This window comes from Anneissia japonica, unplaced genomic scaffold, assembly GCF_011630105.1.
Source record: "Anneissia japonica isolate Jap-2015-1 unplaced genomic scaffold, ASM1163010v1 scaffold3074_len109439_cov131, whole genome shotgun sequence".
Taxonomy (NCBI): Eukaryota; Metazoa; Echinodermata; class Crinoidea; order Comatulida; family Comatulidae; genus Anneissia; species Anneissia japonica.
This window is the reverse complement of record NW_022697677.1, coordinates 62441-77839: the sequence shown is the minus strand read 5'-3', so window position 1 is coordinate 77839 and position 15399 is coordinate 62441. Positions and strand designations below refer to the sequence as shown.

General features: G+C 32.1%; 1 long non-coding RNA gene across 1 annotated transcript; it reads right to left on the bottom strand.

Annotated features, from left to right (window-relative positions):
- Positions 1-63: 63 nt before the first annotated feature.
- Positions 64-6136, bottom strand: LOC117102314. The gene is made up of 5 exons (XR_004444391.1): positions 6100-6136; positions 3920-3981; positions 3013-3062; positions 2559-2608; positions 64-1021 (listed from the first exon to the last, which is right to left on the bottom strand). It is a non-coding gene; the product is annotated as an uncharacterized LOC117102314 (long non-coding RNA).
- Between the last annotated feature and the right edge of the window lie 9263 nt (positions 6137-15399).

The following is a 15399-nucleotide window of genomic DNA, read 5'->3' as shown; positions in this document are numbered from 1 at the left end:
CTATTCAATATAATTTTATTATAAAACAAGTAGGCAAAAAAAAAGAAACAACATTCTTCAGACTATATTTTAAGCATAGACTTTATTCTTTAAAAAACCCAAAACTTTTCGGGGGTACCTGCTCCTCTCTTCATAGTTACAATTGAAGTGATTCAGAACAGCATGATGATGATGATGATGAAAATGATAATATATAAGGTACACCTCCCAGCAACGTTTTTAGCTTCATGCATTAGCAAAACACTTTCTAAAAACATAATTATGTCAATGTACAGAAAATTTACCCCATCCACAAAAAACATAAAATCTTAGGTAATATCAGATCTGGAATGTGATGTGAGACATTTACAAGGTAACCCCTCCTCTAGCCATATTCCCAAGTAGTCTGAGGCTCGGTTATAATACAATTGCTCATCCTACCTTCGCGACAGTCGCCGAAAGTTGTCAGGAGGGTTGAAGCTGGTTCAACTTTGCCGATTGTGTTGCAAACGATTCGGGGTGCCTTCCCCGATTGCGCTGGGGAAACTAGCAATGCCCCCTGATTCTTAGGGTGAGCGACTGTATGGAAACCAAGCTTTGCAGTTCACCCATTCATTAATTACAAACATAAAACTAACAACAGTTAACAACACATCAACTAACATAATTCTGAGGTAATCTAGAAGGAAATGTTATTGCCCGCAGACACAATCTCTATAATTCTTTAAATTTTTTTTGTAGAATTAACAATTAGATAAATTAACAATTAGAAGGTTCACTCTTAATAACCCTCTGCCTGGCGAAAAGCAGTTTCTTCTTAAAATGCTTATCATAGAAATTAGTTCATGGGATTGAAATTATTAATGTACTAAGCTCCCCTCCTTCTCCATTCTTTTCGTTTCTCTTTTTCCCTTTTTTATGGTGAGTGGGAGAGGCTATCCGCCGTGGCACAACCCACCCTTGATTTGTTTCTCAGTTACAGATAATAATGTTGCTCCTCTGCTAAATCGCGGTTGACTATCCAGTGGCATTTTATATGATCCTGAAAGATAGGAAATCAGATGCATTAACATTGATATTTAAACAGGATAGATATTTACATTAAGTGATGGTTACCAAGATGCCTCAAATATTGTGAATATTATGTGGACCAATGATTTACTAAGTATTCATGTGGTAATTTGTTTATAACTGTAATTTGCATTTCCGTATATAGGCTTGCTGCAGTATATAAAGCATTGTTTTGACAGAGTTGATGATAAAGATAGATATTGATGAAAATGTTGACATGATGCTTACAGTAAACAAAAAAAAATCAACGATATATCAAGGTTATGTTTTAATATTTATGTTATATTTTATGATGGCCTTTTGATAATGATGATGATAATAGTGACAATGGGGATATTGATTGTGATGATGATGGCATGGAGAGATGAGCTTAGGTCAGTCGGCTAATCTGGTGGTAGCCACTGTATTTGCACTGAACCGTGGCGATCTCTAGGTCTGGTTCAATTCCCATAGCTGCCTCTCCTTGTGTTTCAGCTAGAGGGTTGAAATACAACTTACAATCCGTCTTTTTGGATGAGACGTTTAAGACGTTGTGCCCATGTGCACGTTAAAGAACGCAGTACATTTTTCGGAAAAGAGTAGGGGATTGTCTCCCAGTGTACTCTCCAATCACCACCCATAAGGACTCCACTGGAAATAAGTCTTCTTCTAGACTTTCGTGGGCTATCCTTGGTGTTTACACCGAATAAATCCAATCCAATCCAATTATGATAAGGATGATGATGATGATGATGATGATGATGATGATGATGATGGTGATGATGATGGCATTATGATAATGATGGTGATAATGATGATGATGATGATAATTATGATGATGATGTCTTAATGATAATGATGATGATGACGATGATGATGATGATGATGATGATGATAATGATGGTGATGACAATGGTGAGAGGGTAAAAAAGAAAAATATATTCCATATTTGTTTTATTGTACAATTGCTGATATTTAGCAGCATTTTTGAATAAATTAAATAATGTTAACCTTGTGAAAAAAAAGATCTTTCCTTAGTGATGAGAATAATCATGGCCTAACAGGACTTGGACCCATGATCCATATATATATATATATATATATATAAAAATGTTATACTTACTTCTTGGCTTGTTCTTGCAGAAGATAATATTCTAGTATTTATGTTATAATTTATGATGGCCTAGTGTTAATAATGATGCTGATGATGATAATAATGGTGATGCTTATTGCTTTATGATAATTATGATGAAGATTATAATGATAATGATGATGAAGATGATAATGATGATGTCTTTACGATGATGGTGATGATGATGAAGGGTTTCTTAGAATGTTGACTGAATTGAGGGGTACTCTTGACACAACTGAAATAATTTGAACCTTAATAGACCATTTTAATAAGTGAGGGAGTAGCGATCTTTCTTAGTGGTTACACTGATTTGATGTGCTGTCACAGGACTTGAACCCTTGCCCTTTGATTGGGAGGCAAGCATTTTAACCATGTGCACCTCCATTATTTATCTTACCTTATATATCACCTTAGATTATTTCAGATTCAAGATACGTAGTCCATTTCCTTTATAAATATGAATAGAAATAATAATAAATTATATTTATTATTACAACATAACACAATTAAATATAAACTTACTAGTAAACATTATTTATCCTATAATTTATGATGGCATAATGAAAATGATGATGACGATGATGATGCTGATGATGATAACATTCTGATAATGATGATAATGATGTCTTTATGATCATGACGAAGGGTTTTCTAGAATGTTGACTGATTTGAGGTTTACTCTGACACAACTGAAATAATGTGAACCTTAATAGACCATTTTAATAAGTGAGGGAGTAGCGATCTTTCTTAGTGGTTACACTGATTTGATGTGCTGTCACAGGACTTGAACCCTTGCCCTGGGATTGGGAGGTAAGCATTTTAACCAAGTGCACCCCAATTACTTATCTTACCTTATGTATCTTCTTAGTTTATTTCAGACTCAAGATCCATAATGCAGTCCCTTTATAAATATGAATAGAAATAATAATGAATTATATTTATTATTACAACATAACACAATTAAATATAAACTAACTAGTAAACATAATATTTATTTTGTAATTTATGATGACCTAGTGAAAATAATGATAATGATGCTGATTATGGCATTCCGATAATGACGTTAATGATGACGATGATATCTTTATGATGATGGTGATGATAATGATGAAGGATTTCCTAGACTGATTTCAGGGGTGCTCTGAAATAATTAAAATAATATAAACCTTAATAAACTATATTACATGAGTGAGAGAGCGGAGATCTTTTTATATGGTTTATCCAAATACGTGAATTTTTCTCACGAAATAGATAAAAAAAATGCCAGAAATAGAATGTAAATTTACAGTATTTTCTTTTATGATGATTAAATTTTAGAATGATATAAATAATAATTACAAATATAAAACTAACAACACATTAACTAACATAATTGTGAGGAAATCTAGAAGGAAATTTTTCGCCCCCAGACACAATCTCTATAATTCTGAGTTTTGGGCCCGATGGATAAATTAACAATTAGAAGGTTCAGTCTTAAAAACAAACCAGAACATATGCAAAAATTGTTTCTGCAGATTTACAGCCATATATAGGCTTACAGACCACCCCAACAAAAAACAAATCCCTCTGCCTCGCGAAAAGCTGTTTCTGTTTAAAAAACTTATCATAGAAATTGGTTCATGGGATTTAAACCATTAAAGTACTGTCCTCCCCTCTTTCTCTATTCTTTTTGTTTCTCCTTTCCCCCCTTTTTTTATGGTGGGTGGGGGAGGCTAGCCGCCGTGGCACAACCCAAATCTTGATTTGTTCCTCAGTTACAGATAATAATGTTGTTCCTCTTCTACATAACGGTTGGCTATCCAGTGGCATCTTATGTGAACCTGAAATATAGGAAATCAAATGCATTAACATTGATATTTAAACAGGATGGATATTTACATTTAGTGATGATTACGAAGATGCCACAAATATTGTTGCATACCTCAGTTCCTAAATATAATGTGGAGCAATGATTTACTAAATATTCATGTGGTAATTTGTTTATAATTGTAATTTGCATTCGACAAAGTTGATGTTAAAGATAAATGATATTGATTAAAAAAATGTTGACATGTTGCTTAAAAAAAAAATCAAACGATATATCAAGGTTATGTTTTAATATTTATGTTATATTTTATGATGGCTTAGTGATAATGATGATATTTAGGAGTCTTTTAAATAAGTTAAATAATGTGAACCTTTATAAATAAAGATAAATGAGCTTCATCAAAATGTACTTAAGTGTTGACTTTTTTTGCAGTAAAAAAAAAAAAACTATATATCAAGGTAATAATTTAGTATTTACGTTATAATTTATAATGACCTAGTGATGATGATGATGATGATGATGATGATGATGATGATGATGATGATGATGATGATGATGCTGATGATAATAGCGACGACAGTGATGATGATTGTGATGATAATGGCATTATGATAATGATGATTATGATGATGATGATGATGATGATAATGATGATGATGACAATGATAAAGGGTATCCTAGAATGTTGACTGATATCAACGGTACTCTGAAATAATTGAAATAATGTGAACCTTTATAAACTACGTTAGGGAGAGAGCGAAGATCTTTTCTTTGTGGTGACAACAAATGATGAGCCCAGTTCCCTTGGATTTTTTTAAATTTCTTTTATTTTAACAATATTTAAAGAGGGTGACCCTTCCAACTTATTCAAGACAGTTGGCTAATATTCAATGGATCCACTTAAATAAATAAATAATGTGAACCTTTATAAACTACATTACAACAGCGAGATAGTACAATTCATTTCTTAGCGATGAGAATAAATCAAGGCTGTCCCAATACATGGACCCAGGGCCCTTTGATTGAGAGGGAAGCAAGCATCAATGTTCCATCTCATCAACTGTATTACAGATTTATAGAAAGCATTGTTTCCATGATAAAAGGAAGTAACTGAACACTTTTCAAAAACCATATTTTGTTGTCAATATCATAGAATTACTAATTTTGAACAATATGCTCAAATCCGATACTAACATGTAATTAGCCAAACAAATGGGAAGTAATTTATTTATTCTGCTATAAATCATAATTACAACGAGCAGCTATACAACCGAAATCGTTGTAATTAAAAAATCAGTAAATTACAAAATCAGTGCATTCAATACAAAAATATTCTATTAAAAAATTATATAAAAATAGTATATATTACATTAGGACAAAATACAAAAATCTATTAAAAAAAATCAGTTTATATTATTTTTAATTTACAGAATCAAAGCTCAAGTAAGCGACCTGTATAAACAAGTGTAAAACTACAGTAAAATCCACCAGAAAAGAGGACAAGCTAACTAATCAATAGCCGCTGTTTATGCAAGAGTGGTTACATGCACAAAATGTATAATATGATAATAGGGCCTATAACCTTTGTGTACAGTTTGCAGTTCTAAGTTGCATTTTGCAGTTTTAAATCAATTTCCTTTTCTATATGTATTTTACTTTTGTATGTTTCTTGGATGCCCCATAAATTTTGTATAAATTCCACTGTAACAAAAGTGGATCAAATAAATTGAAAGTAGAGAATAAGAACTGGCTAATACAAATGTTTATTCCTTAATTACTCAAAACAATGCAATTGCCAGTGCTTCATGGTGGGGCAGATTTGCGTTTGCATGAAAACACTAACACTACAGTAAAACTTATATACTTATTTATCTTTATTTTAACAACACATGAAAGGGTGGCTCTTCCAGCTTATTCTTGAATGTTGACTGATATTTAGGAGCCCTCTTCATTAAAAGAAATAATGTGAACCTTTGTACAAGGGAGTAGTGATGATTTCTTAGTGGTGACAATAAAACCTGTGCTGTTGCGCAGTACTTTATCCCAGGACCCTTGGTTTGGGAGATAAGCATCCTAACTATCAGGTTCATCGCTATAACTTATCTGATTGTATTATAGCTTATTATCTTACCTTATATATATCAATGTTTCACCTTAGTTCATTTTAGACACCATAGTCCTGTACCTTTTGGAATATGATTAGAAATAATAATCAATTATATTCATTATTACAACGTAACACACATTATAACTTACTAGTAAACCAAATATTTATTCTATTCAAAAAAAAAAAGATAATAAATAAGATAATACCCTATATAAAGTATTGATTGTGTTTGCATGAAAACGGAATCTATTGTATTATGTTATAGTATTGTACAATAGGGGCAAAGCAAATACCTATTTATCGTTACCTTTACCAATATTAAAAGGGTACTAGAATGTTTGCTGATATTCAGGAATACTCATAAATAAATAAAATAATGTGAACCTTTATAAACTACATTACAAGAGTGGTGATGTAGAGATATTTTTGTAGCATTAATTAAAGCCAGTGCTCTCACAGGGCTAAAATCCACGACACTTGATTTGGAGGGCAAGCTTAACCATCTTGCACACCTCTATAATTTATCTGATCGTATTTTAGGTAATTTTCTCACATTATAATGTATCAGTGTTTCACCTTAATTTATTTTAGACACAGAAGATTGCAGTATCTACAAAGCATTTGTGTTTGCATGAAAACGAAATTCTCTGTCTGTTTAATTGTTCAATTATATACATTATATATACATATATATACATACACACACACACACACACACACACACACATATATATATATATATATATATATATATATTACAAAACTTACATCAGTATTTATACACAGCATGTCTTAGATTATTGGCTGATATTTAGGAGTTATATAAATGAAAAAATATGAACCTTTATAAACTTCATTTCAAGAGTGGTGAAGTATCCCAAAAAATATTGGGATAGGGAGGTAAGCATCTTAACCACCATCACACCTCCATCATTTAAATGATTGTATTTAATCTTATTGCATCTTATCTTGCATGTACCTATGATTCATCTTATCAACTGAATTGGAGTTTTATACAAAGCATTTGTTTTTTTTTCCTGAAACGAAGTTTAGTCTGCATTATCTAGTATTCAATTAATAAACCTTATATATTTACTTATCTTTATTTTAACAATATTTAAAGAGGGAAACCCTTCCAGCTTATCCTAGAATGTTGGCTGATATGTATGATTTATAACAACACACTGATTCACAAGAACATCCAAGCTTAGCTAGCCTGCCTAGTAAACCTAGCAGAGGTTTGAAACCTCTGCAAGGATTGTATATAGATTATCGGTCAATGGATCGTACAGTATCACTTTTAATTATTTATATAATGTGTTTTTGAGAATTATGTATGTATAGCCATGTAAGACTTTGTCTTTTACTTGGTAGCTTTGTTCATCATTTCATTTTTTTTGGTAGAGTTATCATAATATATGTATGATGTAATAATGATTGACCTATGAATTTATCATTGGTTAAAAAAACCCTAAAGAAATGAAATATCTAATTAAAAAATTTAAACATTATTAATATATATTTTTGTATAGGAATTATATATGATTAACTTATTTTAGTAATATTATTATTTATGATTGAAATGAATTGCGTGGTTAAAATATGTAATTATATTACACAACACGCCATTTTCTTCCGACACCAGTTCAAGTCAAGAGTACAAAGAGTTCGGATTCTTTTGTATGTATCTATCTTTTTATGCTAATTTTGTATTTATTCATTTAAAGATGTGAATATCTAGATATTGGTTCAAGTTTTAAATAATACCTATATATATAATTCGAATATTATGCTGTTTTTAACTATATTAAAAATTTAGGCGAGGTCCGCGGTAGGCCTATCAATAATATGATCTCTAGCAGGTGAGTAGCTAGCTGGTATCGTTCTCCAATGCCATCCATTCGACAATGATTCATTGAGCACTTAAAATAATTTCGCGATTTGTCAGTTTATCTTTAAAAATGAGTGAAAATCATGTTTTTAAATATTTATCATCAGGGTGGTACATCATATAAATTGGCATGAAATACTCTTAACAAATTACAATGGAAAATTAATTAATATGACTCCCTTAAAATGTAAACTCAATCTGAAGTTATATTAGGAGCATGTGCACCAATAAACTTAACCAGCAAGCACCACCATTCTTTCAAATAGTTTAGTAGGCCTACAATTTATTAATAAATCGCTTACTTTATTTACTGATTTATTTATTCTTTCTTTATACTGAATGACACTTTCAGACTCAGACTCAGATTCATTTTATTTAACCAAAACAAGTTAGAAATAGCAAAAATCACATTGTATGTATTATTAATGATAAGTTAGGAGACTATTATTAAGACCAAAAATAGGCCGCTGTCATGAGAGCCACCCCAAAATACAATATTGATAAATTTATTACAGTATATATATATATATATATATATATATATATATACTGTACGTATATTTATATAATATATATAAACGTATATTTTTTATTTTATTTTATTTTAGCTTATTATCTTACCTTATATGTATCAATTTTTCATCTTAGTTCATTTCAGACACAAAGTCCATAGCCCAGTCCCTTACTAGTAAGCATTATATTTATTCCATTCAATAAAAATTTGATAATATTCTATATAATGCATATGTGTTTGCATGAAAACGAAATTTATAGTTTGTATTATTGTACAATAAAGCCTATACTTGTTTATCTTTATTTTAACAATATTTAAAGAGGGTAACGCTTACCCTAGAATGTTGTGTGATATTTAGGAGCCCTCTTGAATAAATGAAGTAATGTAAATCTTCATAAACTGCATTACAAGAGTGAGGAAGCAGATATTTTTTTTAGTAGTGGGAATAAAGCCAGTGCTGTCACTTGACTTGGACCCAGGACACTTGGATTGGAGGGCAAGCATCCTAACCATCTTGCACACCTCTATAATTTATCTGATTGTATTTTAGGTTATTATTCCACACTATTATTATAGGCCTATCAATGTTTCACCTTAGTTTATTTTGGACACATAGTAGAAAGTCCCTTTTAGACTAAGAATAGAAATAATAGTAAATTATATATATTATTACAACATAACACATTTAAATAATAACTTATTAGAAAGAATTATATTTATTCTATTAAATAACAAATTGATTATAAACTATATAGCTTGTCTTAAGATGTTGGCTAATATTTAAATCCTGTGCTGTCACATGACTTAGACCCAAGATACTAGGATTTCAAGGCAATTATCTTAACTACCAAGTACAACTCCATATTTTATCTGATTGTATTTTAGCTCATTATCTTAGCCTATATGCATCAATGTTTAACCTTAGTTCATAGCAGATATTTTTTTTTTAGTAGTGGGAATAAAGCCAGTGCTGTCACTTGACTTGGACCCAGGACACTTGCATTGGAGGGCAAGCATCCTAACCATCTTGCACACCTCTATAATTTATCTGATTGTATTTTAGGTTATTATTCCACACTATAATATAGGCCTATCAATGTTTCACCTTAGTTTATTTTGGACACATAGTAGAAAGTCCCTTTTAGACTAAGAATAGAAATAATAGTAAATTATATATATTATTACAACATAACACATTTAAATAATAACTTATTAGAAAGAATTATATTTATTCTATTAAATAACAAATTGATTATAAACTATATAGCTTGTCTTAAGATGTTGGCTAATATTTAAATCCTGCGCTGTCACAAGACTTAGACCCAAGATACTAGGATTTCAAGGCAATTATCTTAACCACCAAGTACACCTCCATATTTTATCTGATTGTATTTTAGCTTATTATCTTACCCTATATGCATCAATGTTTAACCTTAGTTCATTTTAAACACAAAGTCACAAACACAAAGAATATGAATAAACAATAGGCCAAATAATAAATTATATTTATTATTACAACATAACACATTTAAAAAATAACTTACTAGTTTCTTTCTATAAGAAAGAAAGAAAGAAATAGAGATAATTAATTTTTGGGCGTCTAGAAAACAACAAATTCGCTGACCCACTAGTGTTTTGTCTCGATCGGCCTTTAGAGGAACAGCAAAGCTAAGCTAGCTCATTAATAAAGCTAGGCCTAGCACACTGATGTTGGTGTGTACGTCTGTGCGAATTTATATAGATTAACAGATTATGGATCATTTTGTATCGCTTTTATAATTATTTATATAATGTTTTGTGGAGGATGTTTAAGCCATGTTAGCTGTGGTCTTTTCTTAGATTTCCGAGCGTCAAATTCAATGTAATCACAAAAGTGAAAATGATTCTCTACCCTGTTCTGATTTATGCAGTACAAATAGTATTTGAACAAAAAATCTAGAAAACATATCTTGTTGGTGTGTTCCTGCAGATTTCATAGCATTAATTTTTATTGTTTTATAATTTTAATGATTTTATTATCTTTGTTTTTATACAGGTTTATAACCGTGATCTTAAATCTGTAATTTTTTAAACATAAGTAAGTTTACTAGGACACATTCTTTTAAGAACTCACTTTTTAACAATTTTCCTCGTTTATTGCATCAATCTTCACTGAAATAAAAGTGCTTATTCTAGATAGTTTAAATTGTTTTAAAAATCCATTTTACAATTTGATATGTTCTCTGTAAATTGTTTACTGGCATTTTATATTAATGTTAATTTTAGTTCCAATATATAGTTTATTTCTGATCTGTTTGAATCTCATATATTTGTTGTTTGCCGCCATAAAAGGATTGAAACATATTATCATACATAATTCTGGATTTATACCTTTGATTTTGTCATAATGGTGTTAATTTAAAGAATGGAGAATTTGGCATCTTACCCAGTTAGAATAATGGGCTATATACAATCTAAACCTGGATATCATCTTTCAATTTAGGATATTTTTAGGTGTGTCTTAGTTCAAAAATAACTGTAGGGAGTGTGTGGAGTCTTAAATGTTCATGTTTTTATGAATGGTTCCTACAGTTGAACAGCTTATAAATCGTCAAATTCAAACTTCCAACAAAAGCCCAGTTGGTTAAGCCGTCTGCATAGACAGCAGAAGGTTAAGGGTTCGAATCCATTTTCGCCCTCGCAGAGATTCCTCTTCTTCAACGTTCAAAATTTATATTTTAAATATACATTTTTTAGAGTTCCAGAAGCATGTGCCGTTACCTTATTTTTGTTTTAATTTTGAATTGCAGAAGCATGGGCCGTTACATGTTAGTTATTTTTGCAATAGGCCTATTTGTAGGCCTATATCTGGACGAAGGGGAGATGACATTGTCTCTTGAACCCGGTGGCATATGCTTTGCGGTGAAAACAAGGGTAGCAAATATACCGATTAAATTCGGTAGAGATGGAGCAGGTTGGGTATGGGCTATCGGTCCATACTCAAATAGAGTAAGTTGTTTGTATTTTAGAGTAAATATATGTTAGTGCATGGCTGGATCTATGCGTTGTTTAAAAATTATTATTAAAAATATTATGTATTTTGCCATCAGCGTTTTTATAGGCCTATTCTAATTAATTAGATAGAAGAAAAAAAAGAAATGTATAATGAATGATATTTATTATTTAAACATAAACTTAAACAATTCCAGCAATGGCTACCATCTTGTGGGAGGTTAAAATTCACTAGCTCTAAAAGTACTAGCAGGGAACAATGTTCCCTGGTACTAGTACGTCAGATGTCACTCGTGAATAGCAATCCAGTCGGGTAGAAAAAGTCCCAACTCGTTCCAGAAGAGATGTTAAATAGCGCCATCAAACTTAAACTTGATTTGTGTCAAAGATCTTATAAACACAAGATAGCGTTCTCCGCGATTTACGCGTGCAAATTCTGTAATAAGGCATGAATGGCGCCCTCTTGCTAAATTGGAAACTTTTGACCCTTGACCGCTCGACTTTACATTTAGGGTATCAATCCTGTGAACAGCAGAACAGGAACCATCTCAGATCCATGGCAACAGATAGGAAGCCCTCTTCCAAAGCTGATTACTTTTTCTCTTTGGTATAATAGCGCATGAATGGCGCCCTCTTGCTAAATTGGAAACTTTTGAACCTTGACCGACGCTTCTATTTGTTACATTTGTGCATTGTCAACGAATTCCAAACTTTGATCTTATTTTAATAATCCAAATGGATAATCATTATAATTCAATATATTCAATACGTTAGCAAATCATCAAAGTCAATATTGATTGCGAATTTTTCGCAAATGTTCACATATCAATGTAGTTTAATTCACCAAAACTTCGACAACAAGTACTGACTGAGGCGATCTTATTCAATTAGATATTTGAACTGCTCTACAAAATAAATGTTTTCTAATATAATGTTTAGATGGAATGAGTGTTGCTAGAAACGTGTTTTTTTCCCCTTCACTACGGCGACCACAGGTCAGGAGCTGGTATCACTATATTAATGATCTGTCCACATTATTATCAAATTTTATGTGACAAATTTGTGTGATTTTTGCTAACATTTTTATACTGGAGCGTCAGTTAAATTATCTACGTTCTCAGATACTGGTCTACAAAACAAAATTTTAATAATTTAAATTTCATTAAGGACGTGTAGCAAAGTTTCAAAAGTTCTAATAATCCATGAGTTAATACCCAAGAGTTGATTGATATCGACTATAAATAGAACCAATTCAATACGATACAGTACCTCTTACTCCTAAGAATTTATAGCAAATCTATATCTATACTATTTTTAGGCCAATGCGCCAGTTCCATTTATAGAAATGGCAGTAAAACTGAGGTGGTAAGTAGATTTACTTTTATTTATTCAATTTACATACCACGCAGAAAATACACGGGAAATGCTTTATAAGTGCACTTACTCAACATCTAACAAAAATGAACTAGATGATACATACACTAAGTATTAAACAAATATAAAATACTAACTAAATTGTAGTTAAACATATAGTAAGCGACTATCTCTTTCATGTCTAGAAAAAATATTTGCTTACAAGAAGCATTTTTTTAAGTTATACATTTGTGGTAGGTAAATTTTGGTTTTCAAATATCTTAAAATAATTTATTTGGGATTTGTCTTTCCATATAGCGACGAAAAGAAAATCCCACTTATTGAGACTCGAACAATAGTTTGTGTGTAAGCAGTATAATAATTCTGCCCATGGAGGAAATACTCGTCATAGATTGAGTTTCTTTTCAAAATCTCGATCGCGGTTACGACACAAAATGCTAGCGCATGCGTCAGGGCCGGATCCAGAAATTTCTGGCATGGATAGCTCTTTTAGCTGGGTACTACATTCCGTAATAAAGCTAAAAACTATGTCTTAGGTCTCCGTATTTTGGACTTTATTACATCCTGATTTATGAAATCGTTGAACAAAATCGGTGTCGGTTATATAACGTTGTTGTATTATGTTCGTCGTCAATCATAATAGCGTTGTTGGGTTCGTCCTCAATCAAAATCCAAAATTAGTGAAAGGTAAAATAATCAAGCTCTCTTTTCACCCATTGCTGGACCAGCCACTGAACTCATGGTTACACTGAATTTTCCCTCTCTTTCTTCCTTTTATTAAGTCTTTTAAATTTTTTCCCTTTTTAAATTTTTCGGTAGAACTGACATAGGTGGGAGGGGGGGCACACCGGCCCTTGCACACCGGCCCTTGTCCCCCAGCCCCCCGCTGGATCCACCCCTGTGCGTAAAAACAATATACGTTTGGGCACGGTGAGTTTACGAAAGGGCAAAACGCTTCGCTTACAATGTGGTCAGAAAATTTCAGCTGTAGTAGGCTAGGTCCAATTTAAGACAAACCAGTTATTAACATTATCACTATTGGTTTCTATGACACTAGATTCGTCAATACGGAAAAACATTTGTTGGAAAATGCAGGCTTAAACGCAGTAAAGATGAGCCACAGCGCCATTTATAAAATATATTGTTTTAACAAACTAGTAATAATGGGTTTAATCTGCAGGTTGTTCAGATTAGTCGGACGGTACGTAGGGTTATTTACCAATCCTGATGAAAACACACGATTCAGGAGTATCATCTATGGACAGCGGGTGTACGTAGAATATGACAGCGATGAAGGTGTAGAATATGGACTGATGCCACCACACTCAGTAAGGCTTAAGTTTCAATTTTAATTTCGATTAAATTTGCATATAATGAAAGAAAAAAATACCTGATATGAAAATGAGATGTAAGAAATTCTATTCTAAGCAATATTGCAAAACCCTTTAAAATATAACAGAGAAACAATCAAAGTCGTAATCCCCCTACCCCCTGCAGTCACTGATAGTTTTCGGGCCCCAACATGACTACTTATTGTGTATTTGTTGTGTAAGTGTTGATGTTTTTATTGTTATTAAAACAAAATTCTAATCACATGTACACTATCCAAAAGCTCTTCTTCACTCAAAATCCAATGTGTTGTACATTTACATTTTTTTTCTCTTTAGGCTGTTAATGAATACGATTATGTGTTAAAGATTAACATTTAATTGGACAACTTGGAGGAACAACTGCCAGGAACAGAGCTATATTTCCAAAGGATGTATCAGCAAACAGAAAATATAATTTGACACAGCAGCTTTATATTAACCAAGTGGCCCACTGATTATGTTTAGACATAGAGGATTTCATGCTCCAAAATCTCGATTGACCTTATGCCAACTCTTTCCCAACCTCTGTAAATGGGGTAAAAAAAACCCCCGAATCATGCAAATATTTGTGGCGTTAGAAACATTACAACATGTCCTCAATTCATGTTAACTTTCTTTTGGGCAATTTTGATTGTTGAATAAAGAAGCAGACAAATAATCTGGTACAACCCACCATTCAGCAAAGGAGTGAAAACCAACATCGGAAAATCATTCCTTAACCTGGTCAAAAAGCATTTCCCGAGTGGCAACATTTTACATAAGCTCTTTAACAAGAACAATGTCAAAGTCAGCTATAGCTGCTCAAGAAACATGGGCAGTATAATCAAAGCCCACAACAAACAGCTTCTGGTTGCTAAGCAACAACAGCCAAAAACTCTCTGCAATTGCAGGAAAAAAGATGAATGTCCACTCTCTGGAAATTGCCTCACCTCATCCATCATCTACAAAGCCACTGTCTACTTAGATGATGACAAAAAATGCTACATCGGGCTCACTGACACACCGTTCAAAACCCGATACACAAACCACAAATACACTTTTAATACCCCCAAACACAGAAACAGCACCGTACTCTCCAAATACGTATGGAAATTAAAAGAAAGCAACACACCCTATAATATCAAATGGTCTATTATCGACAGAGCATCGGCTTACTCCCCAAAAACAAAACGCTGCAACCTATG